Genomic DNA, 26,126 nt, shown 5'->3' on the forward strand with positions numbered 1-26,126 from the left:
GACGACCTACAACTACGCCTGATAACGGCAATCCAATATATACCAGACAACCAAGAACTCAGACTGTTAGACACTCAAGAGGACTACAAGGCACTCAGTCAATATGCCCAGGATCTATTTTCTAGAAGGAAAATAATGATAGAAATACACCAAAGGCAACCTGACTAGAAAGAATGCAGGAGACCAAACAAGTAAAAAAACTCACCATACCACAGAAAGGCAAGACTTTAGGGTGATTTGGATGGCCTACTGGCAACCCAAAACTGCATGCACTCTTCTAGCACTCCCTTGTGCTGCCCCCCCCCCCCCGAGAGTATTTGCTCTTCTCCTCTCCTTGCCATATTTTCACTCTCATGGGGCATGGGCATGCCCCACTGAAAATGGGGGATCACCTTCCTATCCGACTCCTCTTATTTCTATTTCATCCCCCCCCATCTTCACCCTCTCTCCCATCACTTTCTCTTGTACAGCTACTGCCCCACATGTCCAAATTTAAATCACATAAAATTTTGCCCGACCCTTTAGGCTCTCTAGAAATAGTTCTTTCGGTGTAAAACCCCATGCAGCACTTTCTAAATGCAATTTTACTGGAATCAACTGTGATAGCCCCAACCTTTATTTTAGGTCCTAGTCACCAAAATCCTAGGAAAGTAAGTGGCAGGACCTGCCAGAGTATAATTAGTCTCTTGGTACACCCGGCCGGCGTCCCCGTTGCTAGGTATGGTAACGACGGGTCCCATTGGGGGCCAGGCGGCCAACAGGCCAGATGAACAATGGGCACAACAAACTACTTACCACATGACCCATACGTTACTTTTAAACCTCTAGCATAGACAGGGTACTGTCACTCGATACATAGAACATACACGGAGATGGGAGAAATCCCCGGTGCCATCAGACCCTCAACATACCTATACTCCTACTGTCAATTTTGCTTTCCCAGTACTTATGTCGCAACAAACTAACTCAACATTGCACTGTCCACCCATGTCAGCTGGATGCTCTTCCTTAGATTTTATGTGCTTCTTAACTAAGAGCATAACCCCTCCTCCCCTCCTATCCTGTCTACACTGTGCACATTGTACTCTAAATTCCAATTCTGCATTCCCTACCTCTGTGTGATACCATGTCTCTGATATCCCAACAATTTGCCTTTGATGTCTTGAGCAGCAACTCAAATTCATCAAATTTATTTACTACACTCCTAGCATTGGAGTACATGGAAGTAAGTATACATGAACCTGTGCTTATTCTTAGTTACCCTAATGCAGCCCATGTATTTACTTGTTCCATGATGATTGCAGGGTTGATAACCTTTCTGAGGTTGCTGACAAACTGAATAGCTATTTTTCATCTACATTCACATATGAGGAATTCTTTAGGAAAGGGGATGCTGGAAGTTTATTTAATTTAATAGGGAGCTTAAATGATTTTGTGATAATTGAAAGAAAGAAGTGGAAGAGAAATTGTAAGCTAAACATAAAAAAAGTGCCAGGTTTGGATGGGATCTATCCAGTTATATTAGGAGGGGCAGCAAAGGAGTAAGGAAACCCTTAGCAATAATTACGATACCATCCATGGATTCAGGGGAGGTCCCTGTAGACTGGAGATATGCAAATATATCCACAGTTAACAGAGCAGAATTGAAGGGTGACACAAATAATTACAGACCTGTTAGCTTAACAGTCTGTTCAAGGGAAAACAATGGAGTCACTGATTAAAGAAGTACTGCAGGACCATCTAGACAGCAATGCAATTATACTTCAGTCACAGCATGGATTTGTTAAGGAGTGGGCTTGTCTGACCAATCTGATTGGATACTCTGATGTAGTAACAAAGGAACTGAACAAAAAATTAATTTTGAAATTGTATACTTGGATTTCAGGAAGGAGCTTTTGGTACTTTTGCATGTGGAAAAGACTACTGTAGAAACTGATGCAAGTGGCATTAAGGACAAGTTACTACTATGATTAAATGGATGGTCCAGCAAGAGAACACACATTGGTTATTAATGGATACTACTCTTTGCAGCAAGTCTGGATTAGTCGACAAAGAAAAGGCTACAGACTTTTCTTGAAAAATATGGGGCAAAAGATATTTTTAATCTTGGCAAAACAGGTTTATTTTATAATTTGCTGTCAAACAAAACATTTACTGTTCAAAGAGAGTCTTGTCATGTTGGAAAATTAAGTAACCAAAGACTCGCTGTTCTGTTATGCTGCAGTTCAGATGGCAGTACAAAACTATGCCCACTTGTGATTTGCAAGTTTTCCATGCCAAGATGTTTTAAAGAAGTTAATCAACTTCCCTGTGTTTATGAGGCCAACAGAAGTGCTTGGCTTATGGTTAAAATTTTTCAATGTTTGTTAGCACATTCTGCCAAGACACTGAATTTTACAGACATATACTGCTGTTGTTCATCTCTGCTGCACAGTTATCCCGGGTGTTTTACATTCTCCCCTAATCTGAGTGTGGTACTACACAGTTGTTATATTAATCTAGAATTACTGCTATCTCTATGAAGTATATTGCATTTGTCAATATTAAACTTCAGTTGCAACTTCTTAGCCCATTTGCCAAATTTGTTTAAATCTTGTTGCTTGCAGTATCCTCTCAACCTTTTTATCATCTGCTATAACTTCATCAGTATCTTTACTAAATATAGAAAACAACAATGGGCCCAGAACTGAACCATTGGGGACTCCACTAATAACATTAGTCCAAGAAGACCAGTGCCCTTTGATAAAAATTCTCTGTTTCTTCTCACACAACCAACTCTTTATCCATAGCAGCAACTTGCCTTTAATACCAAATTTTTTTAAATTTTCTGTTTATACTCCGGCATGACAACCAAGTCAGTAGAGTTTATAATAAATCGTCAATACAAATATTTATCGTATTTAGTAGTCACGGGCTTGCACCCCGGTTCACTCAAGGAACGCGTGCTATGCACTCTCGCTCCTGACCACTGGGCTACGTCAGGCCTCACTGCTCAAATATGTATAATGGTCTTTTGTGTGCAACATTATCAAATGCATTTTTGAAACCTAATTACATAATGTTGAAATTATTTTTTGCATCCAGTTCATTTTTTTTTGTGTCAAAGTATCTGATTAGATTGGAGAGGCAAGGTTGCCTCTTACAAATCCATTCTGTGACTGCAGTATAACTGCATTCCTGTCCAGATAGTTCTGCATTACTTCCAGTGATTCCATTATTTATCCTGAAACAGTAGGCAAGCTAATAAATAGGTCTGTAATTACTCATGTCACACTTTGATCTTCCTTTGTGAATTGGGGATACATTTGCACATCTTCAGTGTATTGGGATCCTCTCCTGAATCCAAGGATTCTCTCATAATCATTGTTAACAGTTGGCTTATATCTTTTGCTGTCACCTTAAATATAATTGGATTAATTCCATCCACCCGTGCCCTTAATTTTAGTGTCAAGAATATCTGTTCCAGTTCTCAGTTATTACAAACCCATTCGGCTTCATGTTACAATTTGAAACACTTCCTGGCATGCTAATCCCTAAAAAATTACCTGTGTGAATGTAGATGCAAAATACCTATTGAGTTTGCCAGCAACCTATGCAGAATCATCAACAGTTAAACCATTCATATCTAGTGCACCAATGTGTTCATCCCCTTCCTTCTAGTGTTGAAGTATAGAAGGCTTTTTGTTTTTTTTGCCAGAGCCTCTTAGTAATCTGCCTTAGCTTGCCTAATTTTGTTTGTGAGTTGATTGCAGACTAGTTTATCTCTACTGTAGGCATCTGTGTATCATCTGATAATTTGTAATCATTCCATGCATTTTATTCCCTGCTACAAGTCTGGTCATCTGACTTCCATATAGTCATAAGCCTTGAACAGTATCTCTTAATTGATATAAAAATCATAATAGCTTCTCTGATTACATCCCTGAATGCTTCCCATGTAGAATTTGTGCTTACTTCATCAGTTCCGACTGCACAGAATCCCCCCCCCCCTACACAAGTATATATATTATATTGGAGCTGTCAGTTTCTCAAGAGCAATGACGCAAATATAAAACAAAAGCCACTTATCATACAAATCTACGTACAGTACATAACTGATGTTCATTTACATCTAATCTATTCATTTTTTCATTTAATCTGTTCATCATCATCATCAGCCATTTTCAATCCACTGCAGGATGAAGGCCTCTCCAGAAACTTGCCAGTTCCTTCTGTTTTGAGCACTGGCCATCCATTTACTACCCAAAAACTCATGAATTTCATCTATCCACCTCCGCCTTTGTCTTCCAGGTTTTCTTCTAGCTCCTCTTGGGTACCATTCTGTTATTTTCTTAGTCCATCTGTCATCATGTCTTCAAGCTATGTGTCCTGCCCAAGACCATTTTAGTTCTTTAGTTTTGATAAGAATGTCCTTTACTTGAGTTTGCTGCCTAATCCATGTGTTTCTCTTCTTATCTAACAGTCTGATTCCCAATATAATTCGTTCCATTCTTCGCTGTGTAGTTCTTAGCTTCTCTTCCATTCTTTTGGTGAGTGCCCAAGTTTCACTTCCATAAGTCATGGTGGGGAGTATACATTGATTCATTATTTTACGTTTCAGACAAACTGGGTTATTGCTCTTCAGTATGTGACTATATTTCCTGAATGCTATCCATCCAAAATTTATTCTTCTCTTGACTTCCAGCCATTTATCATTATTACAGCTAATAACTTGTCCCAGATAAGTATATGACTCCACCTTTTCAAGTACTGCTCCTTCAATCATTATTTCCCTTTCCGTGGCATACTTGTTCATCATTACTTTTGTTTTAGCCATATTCATCTTTAGTCCAAAATCCTTACTAACTGTGCATAACTGATTAAGATTTTCCTCTAATTCTTTGGGATCGTGGCTTATGACCACAATGTCATCTAGACAAGACTGCAGCGATAACTCAAACACAGCATGGGTTTGTTAAGGGAAAGTCTTGTCTGACAAATTTGATTGGTTATTATGATGTGGTCACAAAGGAACTGGATGCAAAAAATAATTTTGATATCATATACTTGGATTTCAGGAAAGCTTTTGACACTGTTGTGCATGGAAGACTACTGTACAAATTGGAGCAGAATGGTATTAAGGGTAAGTTGCTACAATGGATAAAAGGATGGTTAAGTGGGAGAAGACAGAGGGTGGTAATCAATGGGTGCTGCTCTTCGTGGACTAATGTTATTAGTGGAGTCCCACAGGGTTCGGTGTTGGGTCCACTGTTGTTTTGTGTATTTATCGATGATATTGATGAAGGTATATCAGGCTTAATGTCGAAGTTTGCAGATGACACAAAGGTTGGCAGGGTTGTTAATGACAGTAATGGCAGTGTGCTACTGCAACAGGATCTAGATAATTTGGGCAGATGGGCTAAGAAGTGGCAACTGAAGTTCAACCTTGACAAATGCAAAGTACTGCATATGGGTAGAAATAACCCCAGAGAAACGTACCAACTGTGTGATACTACACTTAAGGTGGTAGAAAATGAAAAAGACCTGGGAGTAATTGTGCAGTCAGATATGAAGTTTTCTGAGCAGTGCAGACAGGCTGCTAGGGCGGGTCATGGGGTTTTGTCAATGATATATAGGAATTTTGCTAGCAGGGAAAAGGAGGTGATTGTCCCTCTGTATAAGGCAATGGTCAGGCCACGCCTTGAGTACTGCGTACAGGTCTGGAGGCCTCATTTTAGGAAGGATGTAGATTTGCTTGAGCGTGTACAGAGAAGAGCAACACGATTGGTGAGGGGAATGAAGGGATTCTCTTACCAAGAGAGGCTTAAGTTCTGCAAATTGCAGTGGCTGGAGACTAGGCACCTGCGCGGTGATCTGATTGAGGTCTATAAGGCCTTGAATGGGTTGAGCACGCTGAATTCTGATGGGATCCTTCCACTTGTTCAGATTACCAACCTACGGGGACATAAGTTCAAATTAAGAAAGGACAGATGTAGAATAGATGTGCGGAAATTTGCCTTTAGCCAGCGGGTGGTTAATTGCTGGAACAAACTTCCATCTGTCGTTGTAGAAGTTGATAGGTTAAATAAATTTAAGGAGGAACTGGACAGGCATTTGGAGGGAATGGTGTGATTTTTTTTTTTTTTTGGCTGATGCTGCATAAGCTCCTACACTTGCTTTCTTGCATCATGTGCCACTACTACTACTACTACTACTACTAATGTCATCTGCAAATCGTAAATGGTTTAGGTACTCTCCGTTCACATTGACTCCTTTCTGCGACCAGTCTAATCTTCTGAAAGCTTCCTCAAGGGCAGCAGTAAACAGCTTCGGAGATATTGTGTCTCCTTGTCGAACTCCTTTCTCGATTTTAAATTTGCTACTGTCTTTGTCTAGTCTAATAAAGGATGTAGCACTCTCATATATTTTCTTCAAAATCATAATATATGGAGTATCTATGCCTTGTCTTTCCAGTGCACGAAACATTGCCTTATGCTGTATGGAGTCAAATGCCTTTTCGTAATCCACAAATGCCAGGCATAATGGTGTTTTATATTCATTCACTTTCTCCATTAGCTGTGATATTACGTGAAGGTGATCCATAGTTGAGAATCCTGTCCTAAAGCCAGCTTGCTCTTTTGGTTGATTCTCATCAAGTATTCTTTCTAATCTGTTTGTAATGACCCTTGTGAACAACTTGTAGATATGGGATAACAAGCTAATTGGTCTATAATTTCCAATTTCTGATTTATCTCCTTTCTTATGCAGCAAAACTATGATTGCATTATTCCACTGCTTAGGCATCACACCTTTTCTAATGCACTTTGTGAAGAGCCTTGCAAGTTTTTGTGTTATGTCTCTTCCTCCCAATTTTAACAACTCTACAGTAACTTCATCTTCCCCCGGGGCTTTCCGATTCTTCATTTTCTTCAATGCATGTTTTACCTCATCAGGAAGAATATCAGGTATGTCGTATGTGTTGCTACTTTGCAATCCATTTTCCCCACTGCTGGTATCATTCCCTCGCTCCTTGTATAATTCTCTATAGTAGTCTTCTGCTATTTGAATTATGCCTTCTCTGCTGTTTATAAGTACACCATCGCTATTCTTCAGTTTCAGTATCATTTGTCTTTCTGTATTACTGCTCATGGCTGCTGATTTAAATCCTTTGTTTTCCCTTAATGCTTGTTTTACTTTTCTTGTGTTAAATCTTCTTATGTCCTCTCTGAGTCTCTTTCTAATGGCTTTGCATAACTCAATATACTCAATTTTCTCCCTGTCAGTGTTTTTCTTGCTCTTCATTTGTCGTCTTTGGTTCATCATGACAAGTGTTTCTTGACTAATTTTTTCTTCTTTGGATTTCTGTTTCCCTATAGGTTTCTTGGGCTTTATCACTTTCAGAAAGTTGTAATATTCCTCGTCGATATCTTGGTCCTGAGCAGTCTGCAGAAGCTCAAACTTGTTCTTACGTTCCAGTACATACTGCTTTTTCTCCTCCTCTGTTATTTCAAAGACCTTTGTATTATTTACTCGAGTCAGTTTTTTCCTTTCCTTTCCTACATCTATATCAAGTGTACATCTTACAATTCTGTGATCACTTCCAACATTTACCTTATTCAGGACGGTAACATCATTCACAATATATCTTCTGTTAGTGAGGATGAAGTCGATTTCATTAGTTGTTAATCCATTTGGACTCTTCCGTGTCCACTTTCTGTTCGCCCTTTTCTTGAAAAAAGTGTTCATTACTGACAGTCCTTGAGATTCTGCAAATTCCACAAGTCTTTCACCTCTTTTATTTCTTTCACCAATTCCAAAATTTCCTATAGTTCCTCTTTCTGCGCTGTTTTGCCTTTTTCCAACCTTAGCATTGAAGTCCCCCATAATAATAGTGTAGTGGGTTTTCTGCTCATCTAGAAGACTCTCAATTTCAGTGTACATTTCTTCAACCTCTTCATCATCATGGCTTGATGTTGGTGCATAAATCATTATAATCTTTAGCTTATACCTCTTAGAAATCTTGAATATTAGTCTTGACACCCTTGGTGATGCACTTTTGAATTCCAAAATGTTGTTTTTTATATCTTTATGGACCAGAAAGCCAACTCCACCTTCACTCCTTTCACTATTTCCATTGGTGTACAACAGATTTCCACTTGATAAACTTATAAGTGTTTCATTTCTTCTTGTTTCAGCCAAACCGATGATATTCCAATTCACATTTTCTAATTCCTTTTCTAGCTCTAATATCCTGTCTTCACCGACGAGTGATCGTACGTTATAACAGGCCAAGTTCAATTTCCGTGCATGGCAGCCTGGTCGTACCCAGAGATTCTTAGCACCCTCTGCTTCCACTCTGATCCTCTCGCTGCCGTAAGAGGGAGAGTGAAAGCTGCTGGGGACTGAGGGCCATTTGTATTGTTGTGCTCTCATTGCTGGAGGGTTTGGTCTTTTCCTCTTCACGCTGACCAGGCGTCTTGAAGAGAACCACTCTACACGTTCGTTGCCACCTAAGTGACGTAACAGGGCTTACCATCGAGAAGGTGTGCACGAGTGGATTTTAGGGAGGCAGGCCAACCGGACTTCTCCTAAATCTTCTGTAATAGAGAGATATTTGATCCATCAGTGTTTTAGGCTGAGTGTCTGATAACACACAGGATATCTGTTCCCCTCTAATCCCCCAGTTTAATCTGTTAATACACACTATCATTTCCATAAAATTTCTCTCAATTAACAATCTCAACTCTCTCTACAGCTTCAAACACTAAACTAATTTAATCTTAATCACCAATATCAATTCTCTTCACAACAGCAATCCATAAGTTGCTAACTTTAATGCTAACAATTCCATGTAATCTCTCTTAATTTAGTAATATCAATTTTCTTTACAACTTCAACCAATAAACCAACTCAATACTAAACATTTCCTTATTTCTCGTGTTTCTACAACTTCGACCTTACTCTAAAATAATCTCCCACTTTATCTAAGTACCATTTCCAAAACAACACAGTTCAGAGGACTTACCTTCCTTCTCTTTCACAGTGAGATTCCTTTGTGCAGGTTCCTTCCACGGAGTGCGGTGATGTCTCTCTTTTTAGTTGAATTCTGCATCTCTGCTGTATACCTCTTCCAGTACTGTCTTATTTCGGGATGATTTTGAGAACAGTAGTAGTAGTATTTCCTTCTGTTAATACTGAAGGAAATTACCACAGCAGTAGTAGAAGCCAGGGCATTCTCTGACTGGCTTGTTATTCAACTTCTGGATTAACTTCTAGCACAAGAACATGCCCGGTGGAACCCTTCACTATATAGCTGGACACTCCCAGAACTGAACTCAGAACTACCGCAGGAAGTCTGCAACCCCCTCCAAACAACAACCACAAACCCCTCTTTTTATGCGAGCACCTTATTTGTTTCCTTCTCATTTATTTATTTATTGAATTGATTGCAAGTTACAATCGCCCCTTCTACTACTTTTTTATACGCAAGCTTATGTGCAAACCCCAGAAGGGTTTGCATGCATTTACGTATCTCCCTCTATCTAATATCAACCTGGCCCAATTATGTGTTATTCTTTAAACTCACTCTTCTTCCTTTGGTGGGAAAAACAGAATATTTTTCCCACACAATACGCTTTCATCTTTTACCTCAAGATCACCTGTTCACAATGTCTTTGAACTGCTCCATACCGACGCCTTTTCCCGAAATGCACTAAGTGCCGCAACCTTTTAATTTTAACCCTTCCACACCTGCCTTACCATTCTTCACCATATTCCTTAATTGCACTACCAGGCCTACTGCCACTAATGGAAATATATCCGTAATGATGTTTTTGTTCTTCCTTAAGTGCTTTACTTCCACACACACACTACTCTTACTAAGAGAAATATATTTGTAAGATTTTATGTCTTACGGTTTCATGATGTTTTCAGGTTTTCGTTGCATTTGTACTGTGTATAACAATCCCTCATTTGCAAATTCAGCAGTATTAATGATTTATTGTTGTCGATTTTATAACCTTTATGTGAATAAATCGTGGATAATTATTTTTTAAATTAGTACCGAAAAACTGGTATTTTTGTATCAATACCGGGATTTAAATACTGGAAAACAATGACTGGGATCCCGGAATATCAGTATTGTAAGCCCTAGATCCCACAAAAAAAATCCTGCCATCAAATCTTTAGTTCTTAGGTGGGATGTTTACTCGCAGCCACCAGACAGAGACACTTCTGCTACCACAGTGGGAGTCATATGCAATCGGAATATTGTATAATCCACTGATGATGATTGCCTTGTGTTTGGAAGCCTATGGAATCTGTATTTTGATTTTTAGATAATTTTATGGTATTTTAATTTGTTTTATCACTTTGATTTATTGTTAAATATTGATTTAGTTTTCTGAAAAAGTTTGTGTATGATTCTTTTAGTGACCCAGTTGCGGTGGTGTCTGTATATTCGAGAAATTGATATAAATTTTCACACCACAAATAAAAGAAATAGTGCATTTCATAAATTTCAACCTATAACAAGAGTTAAAACATTTACTGCTCTTAATCAGATCTGTTTTACTTTAGCCAATATACATGCTTCTTCTGACACATTAAAAAGCTCATTAACCCTGAGTTCCGTGTGTGGGATTATAGGTGTCCACACAACTGGAACTTTCAGAAATTTCTGGAATTTAGTGTTATTGTGCAAGCAGAAAAAAAAAAAGCATGATCAAGTTAATCCTAACTATTTGTATATGTTGTTGGGTGGTATATCTCACGTCCAATATGGCATCACCTAATAGTTATTGTACATGGCTTCATGACAGTGAAGCATCTGGCTAGTGTCCAATGGTTGAAGCATATGCAGTGGCTTTAACTGTACACTTTTTTGTGGTTCCATTGTTGACTAGGTGGCATCCAATCATTGAAGCAGTGTTTTTCTCATTTACATTTTGCTTGCCAACAGGAATAAGGCACACCAGTGTTGTCTGGTGTGACAAAAAAAAAAATGAAAAAAAAGATATCTTTCTTTCAAGCACAAAAACATTTTTGTAAGTTATTTTCTGTAAACCCTTTTAACACTTCGGTTCTGTTTATCTGAATGTCAACGGGGCTAGGTCTGGTGAGTAGGATGCGCGCGTACACGTACACACACACACACACACACACACACACACACACACACACACACACACACGGATTTCCTTTTTGGCCAGAAACTGGTGAACAGAGTGCTGGTGCATCCAACCATTATTCGACAATTCAGGTCTCTTCCTTTAAATTTTTTTGTGCAGCCTTGTCAGAACTTCTGTAGTGTGTTTGATTGATAGTCTGATTTGGCGGGACATATTCAGCCATAGTAATTTCTTTAATATCAAAGAAAACAAGACGCATGGTTTTCATTTTTTACTTTGACATTCTTGCTTTTTTTGGTCTGGGGGATTGTTTTGTCTTCCATTACGTTGACTGTCTTTTAGTTTCTTGGTTGTACTGGAATAGCCAACTTTTGTCACAAGTAGTTACAGTACTGGCAACGTCTGGACCTTTGATTTTTTTCCAAAACATCTTTATAAACTTCTGATTCTATCTTCATTCAGAATTTTTGGCACCACCTTGGCACACACTCTTCTTCTTCAAGAGGAGTGTTTCCATTTACAATGGGTTTCCTCAGCCTACAAGTTATTTCTTGTCAGGAATTTTTTTCCGCCATAAAGTGCGGTTCAAGGTGTCTTGGTCGGTTAAGCCTCGGGCTGGCATGCACTCCTGTACTCCATCCATCCATGTCCTCCTAGGTCTTCCTCTTCTCCTTCTTCCAGGAGGTATCCATTCCAGGATAGCCTTTGGATATCTGTTTTCTTGCATCCATTTTACATGTCCATACCATGTTAGACGCTTTTCTTTGATGGTGTCAATAATAGTCTTTCTCACATCCATTTTTTCCCTTATGTCTTCATTCCGTTTTCTGTCTCTTCTATAAGTTCCTGCTGAGCGTCTCCAAAAATCCATTTCTGTGGAGAGCAATTTGTTTTCTGCTCGCCTATTCAATGTCCAGGTTTCCGCTCCATGCAATAGAAGACTTTGTACAATCGTTTGAAATATAAGTTCCTTTGTTTTATTTAGGATATTTTTGCTCTACAGAACAGAGTTTAACATGCCACTAGCCCTTCTGCCGTCTGTAATTCTCTTATTGATCTCTACTTGGGATGATCCATCACTTTGTAAGATTGATCCCAGATATTTGAATTTATCGACTTGTTTGATTTTAAAACCTGCAATATTTAGAACGTGTCCTGGCCCTGAACACAACATTTCAGTCTTGCTAAAATTTATTTTTAGACCCTATTGTTTATATTCCTCAAACAATTGGCGACATGCATACTTTGCATCTTCTAAGTCTTGTGCTATCACCACCTGATCATCTGCAAAAAGTAAATTGTGAATATAGTTGTTCTTATTAATCGGCAATCTCATTTTATTACATTTTTTTGACCAGGATCTTACGCAGATGTCAATATAAATTTTGAAAAGTGTTGGCGACATGCAACAGCCTTGTAATAAGCCTTTTGAAGTGTGGAATTCAGGTGACAAAGCTGATCCCACTTTAATTCTGCATCTATTATTCCTGTAAATTGCCTTAATAATGTTAATCAGTTGTCCATCAATATTTGCCTCTTTCAGTGCTTCCCATAAGAGTTTTCTTGGAACACTGTCATATGCCTTTTCAAGGTCAATGAAAATCATAAAGATTTTTTTTCCCTTTTGATTGGCATTTTTCAAGGATCTGTCGTACTGTTGAGATATGATCTATACATGACCTCCCAGCTGAAAAACCACTTTGTTCTTCTCATGCCTAAATTTAAAATTTGTGTTTCTTTGTCCATGTTTAGTGTTGATGCAACCATTCTAGTGCTTAAATGATGATCACTTCTAATCAGTGTCCTTAGCAGGTCCACATATTCATCAGTTTTTGTGGATGCTGGATATCTGGTCATTCATAGTTTTCCACATTCTCTATTCCTTCTAAAAATCTTTTATGCCATTCAAACACAGAGTTCTTCATATAGTATCTTCCCCATAAACTTGTTGTAACAACTCATAATTTTCAGTTGGCATTTTCTTTAGTTTTGTTAAAAATTTGAGGTTGATTGTTGGATTTTTTTTCTGTCATTTTTCCAGCAAACTGCAAAAACACAAGATAATGAAAACCAGTCTCACTGCAAAGCAAATGAACTTGTTGGAACATGAGTTAGTGGACAACTAGGAAAAGGTTCAGGGTCGACTGCTCTGCTTTTGTGTGGTGCTTGGTTTGTAGTGGCTGCATGTGCAATCTCATTATTTAATAGCCACACCTTGTAACTCTAACACAACTCATATACATAGTTGCTGCTTATTGTGATCACTTTGAGGCATAGGTTAATTGATTAAAATAACTGATTGATAGTAATAACTGAAGAAACAAAAATACAGCTGTTCAGCATTGTTTTCTGATGCAGGGAGGAAATTTGTACATAAAAAGGTGGAAGTTCACCCTGATTATTGTCATCAACCATCCTGCCAACCTGTGTATCATCTGCAAACTTAGACATTAAGCCTGATATGCCATTTTCTCTCTCTCTCTCTCATATAAACAACATAGAATGCTGTTAAATTATTTGTGTATATGCTGTTTTGTTATACAATTAAAATTATTTGAGTCGGCTATTGTTGCTATTAGGTACATTGTTATCTTTAAATTGTGGAAATAACAGCATCAGCTATACAACATTGTTGAAGTTACTGTTAACAGGGAGGAGTTGAAGAATGCCAGCGAGACGGACGTTAGACTACGGAAGCCGCCGAAACCAAAGTCGGAAGTCATCTGCATGCGGGATAAATACAAGAATCATCGCTTTTCGGAAGCTGTTCTAGGGAATCCTTATGGATGATAGTTCTCTTGGGCATCCCTTGTTGCTGCTGGAGATGGAAGAATAAGGGGAACTTGACATTTGAGAAAATCCAAGCTTATGTGAAATTTGAACATCTGGGGGGAAGGGTCCTATGCAACAGTATATAAAGGTTACAGCCATTTAACCAACAAAGTTATTGCTCTCAAAGAAATTAGACTGCAGACCGAAGAGGGTACACCATTCGCTGCCATACATGAAGCATCTCTTCTTCTTCGTGGCCTGAAACATGCCAACATCGTTACTCTTCGTGACATTATTCATACCCGTGAAACCCTCACCTTTGCCTTTGAATATGTGCACTCAGATCTCAGTTAGTATTAAGAAAGGCATCCAGGTGGCTTAAATCCCAAAAATGTTAGATTTATTTCTTTACCAACTTGTTAGAGGGCTCTCTTACTGCAATGAAAGGAGAGTTCTTCACAGAGATTTAAAGGCTCAGAATTTGCTCATTAGTGAAGCTGGGGAGCTAAAATTGGCTGATTTTGGCTCCCCAGAGCCAAATCTGTGCCCAGCAGGACTTATTCCCATGAAGTAGTTACCTTATGGTATAGGCCACCAGATATCCTTTTAGGCTCTACAGCCTAAAACACATCTACGTATCTCTAAATATGTGGGGAGTAGGTTGTATATATGTAGAGATGATTTCTGGGACAGCCGCTTTTCCTGGTATCAAAGATTCTACAGACCAATTGGATAAAATTTGGAAGATTCTGGGCACTCCAACTGAAGAGGTATGGGAAAGTGTTTCTTAGCATTAGCATTAGCATTAGTAGAGGCATATGATGCAAGAAAGCAAGCTTATTCAGCATCAGCCAAAAAAAAAAAAAAAAAAAAAAACCCCACTCCCATTTCACCCATCTGTTCGTTCCAAATACCTGTCCAGTTGAGCTTTAAATTTGTTTAGGCTATCAACTTCTACAACAAGTGATGGAAGTCGGTTCCACCAACCAACCACCCGCTGGCCAAAGGCAAATTTCCGCACATCTATCCGACATCCGTCCTTCCTCAATTTGAATTTATGCCCTCTGAGGTGATTATTCTGAGCAAGATGAAGAATCCCATTGGCATTGAGCATGCTCAAACCATTCAAAGCCTTATACACCTCTATCAGATCACCTCGCCGGTGCCTAGTCTCCAGACTCTGTAATTTGCAAAACTTAAGCCTTTCTTCGTAAGAGCAACCCTTTGTTCCATTCACTAATCTTGTTGCCCTTCTCTGTACCCGTTCCAGCAGTTCTACATCCTTCTTGAAATGAGGCCTCCAGACCTGTATACAATACTCAAGATGTGGCCTAACCATTGCCTTATACAAGGGAATAATCACCTCCTTATCCCTGCTAGAAAAATTCCTGTATATCATTGACAACACACCATGAGCTACTCTTGCAGCTCGTCTGCACTGCTCAGAGAACTTCATATCTGCCTGCACAATTACCCCCAGGTCCTTTTCATTCTCCACCACTGTCAGTGTAGTACCGCAGAGTTGATACGTTGCTCTGGGGTTACTGTTTCCCATATGTAGTACTTTACATTTGTCAATGTTAAACTTCATTTGCCACCTCTCAGCCCATCTGTTCAACCTTTCCAGATCCTGTTGCAGCAGCATAGCGTCAGTAGTGTCCTTAACGGCCCTGCCAACCTTTGTATCATCTGCAAACTTGGACATTAAACTTGATATCCCATCATCAATATCATTCATAAACACCGAAAACAACAACGGACCCAACACTGAACCTTGAGGAACTCCACTAATAACATTAGTCCACGTTGAGCAGTGTCCATTGATTACCACTCTCTGTCTTCTGCCACTCAACCAACCCCTTATCCATAGCAGCAATTTGCCTCCAATGCCACACTGCTCCAATTTGTGCAGCAGTCTTCCATGTGCAACAGTATCAAAAGCCTTTCTAAGATCCAAATATATAATATCAAAGTTATTCCCTGCATCCAGTTCTTTTGTGACTACATCATAGTATCCAATCAAATTGGTCAGGCAAGACCTGCCCTTAACAAAACCATGCTGCGTCTGAGCTATAACTGAATTCTTGTCTAGATGATCCTGCAGTGCTTCTTTAACCAGTGCCTCCATTAATTTACCTGGAACAGAAGTTAAACTAACAGGTCTATAATTACTTGTGTCAGCCTTTGATCCTCCTTTGTGAATTGGGGTTACATTTGCACATCTCCAGTCTATGGGTACCTCCCCTGAGTCCAAAGAAGCTCTCATAATTATGGCTAGGGGTTTGCATACTTCCTTTGCTGCCTCCTTTAATATAACTGGATAGATCCCATCCACCCCAGGTGCCTTTTTTATGTTTATCCTCAACAATCTCTCCTCCACTTTCCTCTCAGTTATTACAAAATCATCCAGCTCACTGCCAATGTTTACTTTACCTACATCATTCTCCTTCCTGAATAACTCCTCATGCGTGAATGTAGATGCAAAATACTCGTTTAGATTGTTAGCCACCTGAGCAGGATCCTCAACTGTTGAACCATCAATATCCAGTGGACCAATCTGATTCATCCCTTTCCTTCTCGAGTTCAAATATGTAAAGAACTCTTTTCTGTTTTTCTTTGCATCCTTTGCCAAGGATTTTTCGTAGTCTGCCTTTGCCTGCCTAATCTCCTTTGTGACTTGGTTACAGACCAACTTATATCTATCATAGGCTTCCATGTCACCCATTAATTTGTACGTATCCCATGCATTTTTCTTCTCTGCCACATGTCTCATTAATTCATCTGACAACCATTTAGGCCTAAACCTTGAACAATATTTCTTAGTTGGTATGTAAAGCCTGGTAGCCTCCAAGATTAGTTCCTTGAATGCTTCCCATTTTGAGTTTGCTGTTGGTAACATCATCAGTTGGTCCCACTGTATTGAATTTAAATACTGTCTCAGACCATCATAGTCGCCTTTACGAAAACAAAAACCCTTCCCTTTACCTCTGATGGTAGTTACCTCCTTGAGTAAATCCCACTTCAACACACTGTGATCACTGCCACCTAGTGGTTCATTTATCTGCAGATTCTTAATGCATGAAGAATCACTACTGATAATCAGATCAAGAGTATTGCTCCCTCTTGTTGCCTCACGAACATGCTGATGTAGAAAACAATCATCCAATAAATCCACAAAAGCCTTGCTAGTGTGCGAGTGACCAGCCCCCAAATTCCAGTCAATATCTGGGAAATTAAAATCCCCCATTATAAGACTCTCTGATTTACTGGCCCACTCTATTTCTCCGAACAGTTTCTTATTATACTCATCAGAGTCATTAGGCCTATAGCACACTCCTACTCTCAATTTTGATCTCCCAATGCTTATGTCACACCAAACTGACTCGACACTGCACTGTCCAGCGATGTCGACTGGCTTCACTTCCTTGGATTTTATGTGTTTTTTAACTAATAGCATAACCCCTCCTCCCTTCCTATCCTGTCTATCCTTTCTGTAGACATTGTACTCCCCAAATTCCAGTTCTGCATTTCTTATATCTGTGTGACACCACGTCTCTGAAATCCCCACAATATCTGCCTTTGATGTTTTGAGCAATACCTCAAATTCATCAAATTTATTTACTAAACTCCTAGCATTGGTGTACACACAAGTATACATGCACCTGTTCTTTTTCTTAGCTACCCTAACACAACCCATGTGTTTACTTGTACCCCAATGATTCCCAGCAGTCTCTGAAATATCCTGCATCTTATTTTCCAGGCTGCGGCTCATTCCAATAGAAGCAGTGCAAGAATCACTTTCACCTCTGCCAGTGGCTACTGTTAATCTATTAGTCCTTGTATCCCCCCCAACTAGCAGTTTTCCGACCCACCTAACACTGCCTCGACAGCATCAGCAAAAATTCTTGCACCCTTTCTATTTAAGTGTATCCCATCCCTGTAGAAGCAATCTCTCCTGTTAACAAGTACAGTCCAGGCTGAAAAAAATTCTACCCCTTGAGCCTTGCACAATCCCTCCAGGGCCGAATTGATCGACAAGGCTCTCATCATATACTCCCTCCTATCGTGTCTGGGCAGAATTGCAGACACTTTCAAGTTCAACCCTAATTCACGGCTTTTTTTCAACAGTGACCTGTACTTGCTAAGTAATTCCGCCGGTCTCCTACTCTTAATATCATTAGTGCCAACGTGTACAACTATATCACCTTTTGTGCCCTTAAAAGATGATATCCGCTCTACAACGTCATCAACCTTTGCCCCTGGCAGACATACCCTGGTCCTATTCCACCTATCCTTTTTACAAAGCATGTTCCCCGTTTCCCTGACAATAGAGTCACCAACAACTACTAGTTCCTGTGGGACCAGCGCATTCTGCCTAGGGGGCTTCCTCTGTGTTGCCTGATGACCAAGTGCAAGCTCTGGCGTTGATGTGGGCAGCTGAGAGCTTGATGGGCCCCTCAATTTATTTCCTTCGAGGGCATCCACCCTGTCCTTCAAGCTCTCATAAAGGCCCATAACAACGCTGAGTTGTCGCCTGATTTCCTTGCACTCCTTACATCGTGCACACACAAAGACATCCCCCTTGGCAGTATCATGTCCCGTACCCGACTGCTCCGCAAACATCAAGCAAACAGTGCATTTTAAAAGACTGTGATTCAGAGGGCAACTGCCCCCCTCAGTTCTCCCCTGAACCACAGCACTCCCATTAGCTTGAGCCTTTTGCTTTGCTGCTCTGGTCAGAGTCATGATTCCAATTTAATTCAATAAAATTCAAAACAAAAATTAAATCCTTAAGTTATATCCCAAAACAGTTATGTTATATATATATTTTTTTTCGGTATCTAGTGTTTTCTACGAGTTCCCTTTATACAACTTCCGTATCACGTGTACCACTATAGTTATGTATTAATTATCTGTTACGATTAAGTCGTTATATATATATAGAGTTAAAAATACAATTTAATTGACAATAAAGTTTATCAAGATTAATAGATTTACTGATTAATTGACAATATTATATTATGCACTATACTACACTAAGCTTATGCTATCGTGTAAAAATGGCGGGAATTCACGAACGGTATTTCTACGGACTCGTAAGTATTGATTAGCTTTCAAATCTCGCTATCTCAATTTAGAATAAACTAAGGATCCTAACTAGGTCTATAATCTACTTATAGAAGATAATTTGATATAACAGTTGGTTAATAAATCGACTAAATTTGGTTAAAAAAAAAAAGATCTCTCGTTCAATTTGTGACACGTGATTTCCTAATTACAAAATTGATAAGTTTGGGATTTACAAAGCTCAGTCATTATCAAAGGCATTCCCAAAACTATTAGAAACACAGTATGCAGAAGCTCTAGAAGGTTCAGAAGCTCTACAACACAAATATTTCCTGGAATTATCTTCAAAGGTGTATGATCTGCCCGAACAGGCTTCAGTACTTAATGTTCCTAGATTCAAGTTGTATCGTGAGGCTTGTAATCATCCAATGTCTGTGATTAAGGCAGCAGCAAAGCTGCGCCGTTGAAACTGGTCAGTTTCTATAATTGGATACGGAAACTTGTTCTGTGTATAGAAAGGAAGGCATGAGTTATTGCATCAGAGTTGCTACTGTATTCTCAAATGCCAAAAGAACCTCACAGTACTTGAAGACTTGTGGGTCCACATCACATAGAAGAATACTGTACAAATTGGAGCAGAAGGGTATTAAGGGTAAGTTGCTACAATGGATAAAACGATGGTTCAGTGGGAGAAGACAGAGGGTGGTAATCAGTGGATGCTGCTCTTCGTGGACTAATGTTATTAGTGGAGTCCCACAGGGTTTGGTGTTGGGTCCACTGTTGTTTTGTATATTTATCAATGATATTGATGAAAGTATATCAGGCTTAGTGTCGAAGTTTGCAGATGATACAAAGGTTGGCAGGGTTGTTAATGACAGTAATGGCAGTGTGCTACTGCAACAGGATCTAGAAAATTTGGGAAGATGGGCTGAGAAGTGGCAACTGAAGTTTAACATTAACAAATACAAAGTACTGCATATGACTAGAAGTAACCCCAGAGGAATGTACCAACTGTGTGGTACTAAACTTAGGGTGGTAGAAAATGAAAAAAACCTAGGAGTAATTGTGCAGTCAGATATGAAGTTTTCTGAGCAATGCAGACATGCTGCCAGAGCAGGTCATGGGGTTTTGTCAATGATATACAGGAATTTTGCTAGCAGGGAAAAGAAGGTGATTGTCCCTCTGTATAAGGCAATGGTCAGCCAACACACCTTGAGTACTGCGTACAGGTACTTCATTTTAGGAAGGATATAGATTTGCTTGAGCGTATACAGAGAAGGGCAACAAGATTGTTGAGGGGAATGAAGGGATCCTCTTACCAAGAGAGGCTTAAGTACTGCAAATTGCAGCGACTGGAGACTAGGCACAAATATTTCCTGGAATTATCTTCAATTCAACCTGATACACCTCAATCAGATTACCTGTGAAGTAATCTGATCGAGGTGTATCAGGCCTTGAATGGGTTGAGCACGCTGAATTCTGATGGGATTCTTCCACTTTCTAATCTGAAGAATCCCATTCTGATGGGATTCTTCAGATTAGGAACTTAAGGGGGCATAAATTCAAATTGAGGAAAGAGAGCTGTGGAATAGATGTGCAGATATTTGACTTTAGCCAGCGGGTGGTTAATTGCTGGAACAAACTTCCATCTGTTGTGGAAGTTGATAGGTTAAATAAATTTAAGGAGGAACTGGACAAACATTTTGAGGGAATGGTTGTGTGAATTTTTTTTTTTTTTGGCTGATGCTACATAAGCTCATATGCTTGCTTTCTTGCTTCACATGCCACGATTGCTATTACATATGCAAAATAGAAATGAAAATGCATTAAAAAACTGTTTGCTTTTGAGAGGTGGATTTGAGAACATTTGGTGGATTAATGTTAAATGTCCCCCCTGATTTGTGTTCCTATGTATATTTGTCTTGCACTAAACCTTCTAGTGGGCACTCCGTACTATTGGAATGAGCAGCATCCTGAAAAACAAGATGCAGGGTATTTCAGAGACTGCCGAGAGGCATTCCGGTTCAAGTAAACACATGGGTTGTGTTAGGGTAGCTAAGAATAGGAGCAGGTGCATGTATACTTGCATGTACCCCAATGTTAGGAGTTTGGTAAATCAATTTGATGAATTTGAGGTATTGCTCAAAACATCGAAGGCAGATATTGTTGAGATATCAGAGATGTGGTGTCACACAGATATAAGGAATGCAGAACTGGAATTTGGGGAGTACAATGTGTACAGGAAGGATAGACAGGATAGGAAGGGAGGAGGGGTTATGCTATTAGTTAAGAAACACATAAAATCCAAGGAAGTGAAGCCAGTCGACATCGCTGGACAGTGCAATGTCGAGTAAGCAATGGGAGATCAAAATTGAGAGTAGCAGTGTGTTATAGGCCTAATGACTCTGATGATTATAATAAGAAACTGTACAGTGAAATAGAGTGGGCTAGTAAATCAGAGAGTCTTATAATGGGGGATTTTAATTTCCCAGATATTGACTGGAATTTGTGGGTTGGTCACTCACACACTAGCAAGGCTTTTGTGGATTTACTGGATGATTGTTTTCTACATCAGCATGTTCGGGAGGCATATAGAGGGAATAATACTCTTGATCTGATTATCAGTAGTGATTCTTTATGCATTAAGAATCTGCAGATAAAGGAACCACTAGGTGGCAGTGAACACAGTGTGCTGAAGTGGAATTTACTCAAAGAGGTAACTACCATTAGGGGTAATGGGAAGAGTTTTTGCTTTCGTAAAAGCAACTACGGTGGTCTGAGACCGTATTTAAATTCTATACAGTGAGACCAACTGATGATGTGACCAACAGCAAATTCAAAATGGGAAGCATTCAAAGAATTAATCTTGGAAGCTACTAGGCTTTACATACCAACTAAGGAATATTGTTCAAGCTTTAGGTCTAAATGAATGTCAAATGAACTAATCAGACATATGGCAGAGAAGAAAAATGTGTGGGATACATATCAATTAATTGGTGATATGGAAGCTGATGATAGATATAAGCTGTTCTTTAACCAAGTCACAAATGAGATTAGGCAGTCAAAGGCAGATTATGAGAAATCCTTGGCAAAGGATGCAAAGAAAAACAACAAAGAGTTCTTTACCTATGTAAACTCTAGAAGGAAAGGGATGAATCAGATTGGTCCACTGGATATTGATGGTTCAACTGTTGATGATCCTGCTCAGGTGGCTAACAAACTAAATGAGTATTTTGCATCTACATTCACCCATGAGGAGTTATTCTTGGAGGGGAATGCCAGAGGTGATCTAAACTTTGGCAGTGAGCTAGATGATTTGTAATAACTGAGAGGAAAGAGGAGGAGAAATTGTTGGAGATAAACATAAAAAAGGCACCTGGGGTGGATGGGATCTATCCAGTTATATTAAAGGAGCCAGCAAAGGAAGTAAGCAAACCCTTAGCCATAATTATGAGAGCTTCTTTGGACTCAGGGGAGGTACCCATGGACTGGAGATGTGCATATGTGACACCAATTCACAAAGGAGGATCAAAGGGTGACACAAGTAATTATAGACCTTTTAGTTTAACTTCTGTTCCAGGAAAATTAATGGAGGCACTGGTTAAAGAAGCACTGCAGGATCATCTAGACAAGACTTCAGTTATAGCTCAGACACAGCATGGGTTTTGTTAAGAGAAAGTCTTGTCTGACCAATTTGATTGGATACTACTATGTGGTCACAATGGAATTTGATGCAGTTTATCCCAGTTTGTCTGAAACGTAAAATAATGAACCAATGTATACTACCCACCATGACTTATGGAAGCGAAACTTGGGCACTCACCCAAAGAATGGAAGAGAAGCTGAGAACTACACAGCGAAGAATGGAACGAATTATATTGGAAATAAGATAAGAAGAGAAACACATGGATTAGGCAGCAAACTCAAGTAAAGGACATTCTTATCAAAACTAAAGAACTAAAATTGTCTTGGGCAGGACACATAGCTCAAAGACATGATGACAGATGGACTAAGAAAATAACAGAATGGTATCCAAGCGGAACTAGAAGAAAACCTGGAAGACAAAGGCGGAGATGGATTGATGAAATTCATGAGTTTGTGGGTAGTAAATGGATGGCCAGTGCTCAAAACAGAAGGAACTGGAAAGGCCTTCATCCTGCAATGGATTGAAAATGGCAGATGATGATGAAGTAGTACATGATGTAAGTTTGATTCTGTATTATTTTCGCTCTGATTTTTCACAATTTATTCAATTTTAATGATTCCTGTGTAGAGTTTAGCGAGGATCTGGCGCTAATTTCATCTTGTATGAAAGCTGTGTGAAAGTGCTCCGTAAAGTTCTCACTAGTCGCTGGGTAGTTCCTCAGCAATCCTCGATGAGTGTAGAAGTGCGGCAAGCTTATCGCTCATCATACCAAAACAATTTTTTTTTTTAATTACCTTTCATAGCTATGGACAGGAAAAAGTGTAATAAATGAAAATTCATCTCTTTGGATACTAAACTTGACATCATTAAGAGATTTGATAATGACGAAAGCAAAGCAAACATAGGTAGGGCACTAGGCTTTGGTGAGTCAACCATATGCGCCGTTTTGAACAAAGCAGGTGAGTACCAGGAAAAAGGCAAAATGGCATCTGCATCTTTAAGTATGCAATGCACTAGGAATAGAAGTCCATTAATGATTGAAATGGAAAATTTGCTTTTTATTTGGTTTGAAGATTGTAATCAGAAACGCATTCCTATTGATGGAAATAACATCAAGATTAAAGCTTTGAGCCTTTTTTCTTCATTAAAAGAAAACAAATATCAAGGGGATACTTCAACATTCTCGGCTAGTAAAGGCTGGCTAGAAAATTTCAAAGCTCGATCTGGCATAAAAAATATTAAATTAACAGCCAGTGCCGATAAAGATGCAGCAGCCAAATATCCCATTGAACTGAAGAAAATGGGTATGATTATTGCCAAATTTTCAATGTCGACAAAACTGGCCTTTTATGGAAAAAAATGCCAACGAGAACATTTTGGGCAAGAAAAGAAGCAACCGCACCAGGTCATAAAGCATCCAAAGATAGATTAACACTTCTACTTGGAGGTAACGCTGATCATCATCATCAGCCATTTTCAATCCACTGCAGGATGAAAGCCTCTCCAGCAACTTTCCAGTTCCTTCTGTTTTGAGCACTGGCCATCCATTTACTACCCACAAACTCATGAATTTCATCTATCCATCTCCGCCTTTGTCATCCAGGTTTTCTTCTAGCTCCTCTTGGGTACCATTCTGTTATTTTCTTAGTCCATCTGTCATCATGTCTTCAAGCTATGTGTCCTGCCCAAGACCATTTTAGTTCTTTAGTTTTGATAAGAATGTCCTTTACTTGAGTTTGCTGCCTAATCCATGTGTTTCTCTTCTTATCTAACAGTCTGATTCCCAATATAATTCGTTCCATTCTTCGCTGTGTAGTTCTTAGCTTCTCTTCCATTCTTTTGGTGAGTGCCCAAGTTTCACTTCCATAAGTCATGGTGGGGAGTATACATTGATTCATTATTTTACGTTTCAGACAAACTGGGTTATTGCTCTTCAGTATGTGACTATATTTCCTGAATGCTATCCATCCAAAATTTATTCTTCTCTTGACTTCCAGCCATTTATCATTATTACAGCTAATAACTTGTCCCAGATAAGTATATGACTCCACCTTTTCAATTACTGCTCCTTCAATCACTATTTCCCTTTCTGTGGCATACTTGTTCATCATTACTTTTGTTTTAGCCATATTCATCTTTAGTCCAAAATCCTTACTAACTGTGCATAACTGATTAAGATTTTCCTCTAATTCTTTGGGATCGTGGCATATGACCACAATGTCATCTGCAAATCGTAAATGGTTTAGGTACTCTCCATTCACATTGACTCCTTTCTGCGACCAGTCTAATCTTCTGAAAGCTTCCTCAAGGGCAGCAGTAAACAGCTTCGGAGATATTGTGTCTCCTTGTCGAACTCCTTTCTCGATTTTAAATTTGCTACTGTCTTCGTCTAGTCTAATAAAGGAGGTAGCACTCTCATATATTTTCTTCAAAATCATAATATATGGGGTATCTATGCCTTGTCTTTGCAGTGCCCGAAACATTGCCTTATGCTGTATGGAGTCAAATGCATTTTCATAATCCACAAATGCCAGGCATAATGGTGTTTTATGTTCATTTGCTTTCTCCATTAGCTGTGATATTACATGAAGGTGATCCATAGTTGAGAATCTTGTCCTAAAGCCAGCTTGCTCTTTCGGTTGATTCTCATCAAGTATTCTTTCTAATCTATTAGTAATGACCCTTGTGAACAACTTGTAGATGTAGGATAACAAGCTAATTGGTCTATAATTTCCAATTTCTTATTTATTTTTTATGCAGCAAAACTATGATTGCATTATTCCACTCCTTGGGCATCACACCTTTTCTAATGCATTTTGTGAAGAGTCTTGCCAGTTTTTGTGCTATGTCTCTTCCTCCCAATTTTAACAACTCTACAGTAACTTCATCCGGGGATTTCTGATTCTTCATTTTCTTCAACGCATGTTCTACCTCATCAGGAAGAATATCAGGTTGTATGTGTTACTAATTTGCGATCCAGCTTCCCCATTGCTGGCATCATTCCCTCGCTCCTTGTATAATTCTCTATAGTAATCTTCTGCTATTTGAATTATGCCTTCTCTGCCATTTATAAGTATACCATCGCTATTCTTCAGTTTCAGTATCATTTGTCTTTCTGTATTACTGCTCATGGCTGCTGATTTAAATCCTTTGTTTTCCCTTAATGCTTGTTCTACTTTTCTTGTGTTAAATCTTCTTATGTCCTCTCTGAGTTTCTTTATAATGGCTTTGCATAACTCAGTATACTCAATTTTCTCCGTGTCAGTGTTTTTCTTGTTCTTCAGTTCATCATGACAAGTGTTTCTTGACTAATTTTTTCTTCTTTGGATTACTTTTTCCCTATAGGTTCCTTGGGCTTTATCACTTTCAGAAAGTTGTAATATTCCTCGTCGATATCTTGGTCCTGAGCAGTCTGCAGAAGCTCAAACTTGTTCTTAAGTTCCAGTACATACTGCTTTTTCTCCTCCTCTGTTATCTCAAAGACCTTTGTATTATTTACTCGAGTCAGTTTTTTTCCTTTCCTTTCCTACATC

The 26,126-nt window shown here is 39.1% G+C and overlaps 1 protein-coding gene and 1 pseudogene across 3 annotated transcripts in view; both read left to right on the forward strand.

The window, feature by feature from the left end:
* LOC150078490 (uncharacterized) overlaps window positions 1-26,126 on the forward strand; it is a 160,323-nt gene that overhangs the window by 1,828 nt on the left and 132,369 nt on the right. The gene's annotated exons all lie outside the window — the stretch shown is intronic.
* Window positions 13,895-19,414, forward strand: LOC150078491 (cyclin-dependent kinase 14 pseudogene; annotated as a pseudogene).

The sequence above is a fragment of the Mastigoproctus giganteus genome, chromosome 11 (assembly GCF_048544385.1).
Source record: "Mastigoproctus giganteus isolate SK-2022 chromosome 11, ASM4854438v1, whole genome shotgun sequence".
NCBI lineage: Eukaryota > Metazoa > Arthropoda > Arachnida > Uropygi > Thelyphonidae > Mastigoproctus > Mastigoproctus giganteus.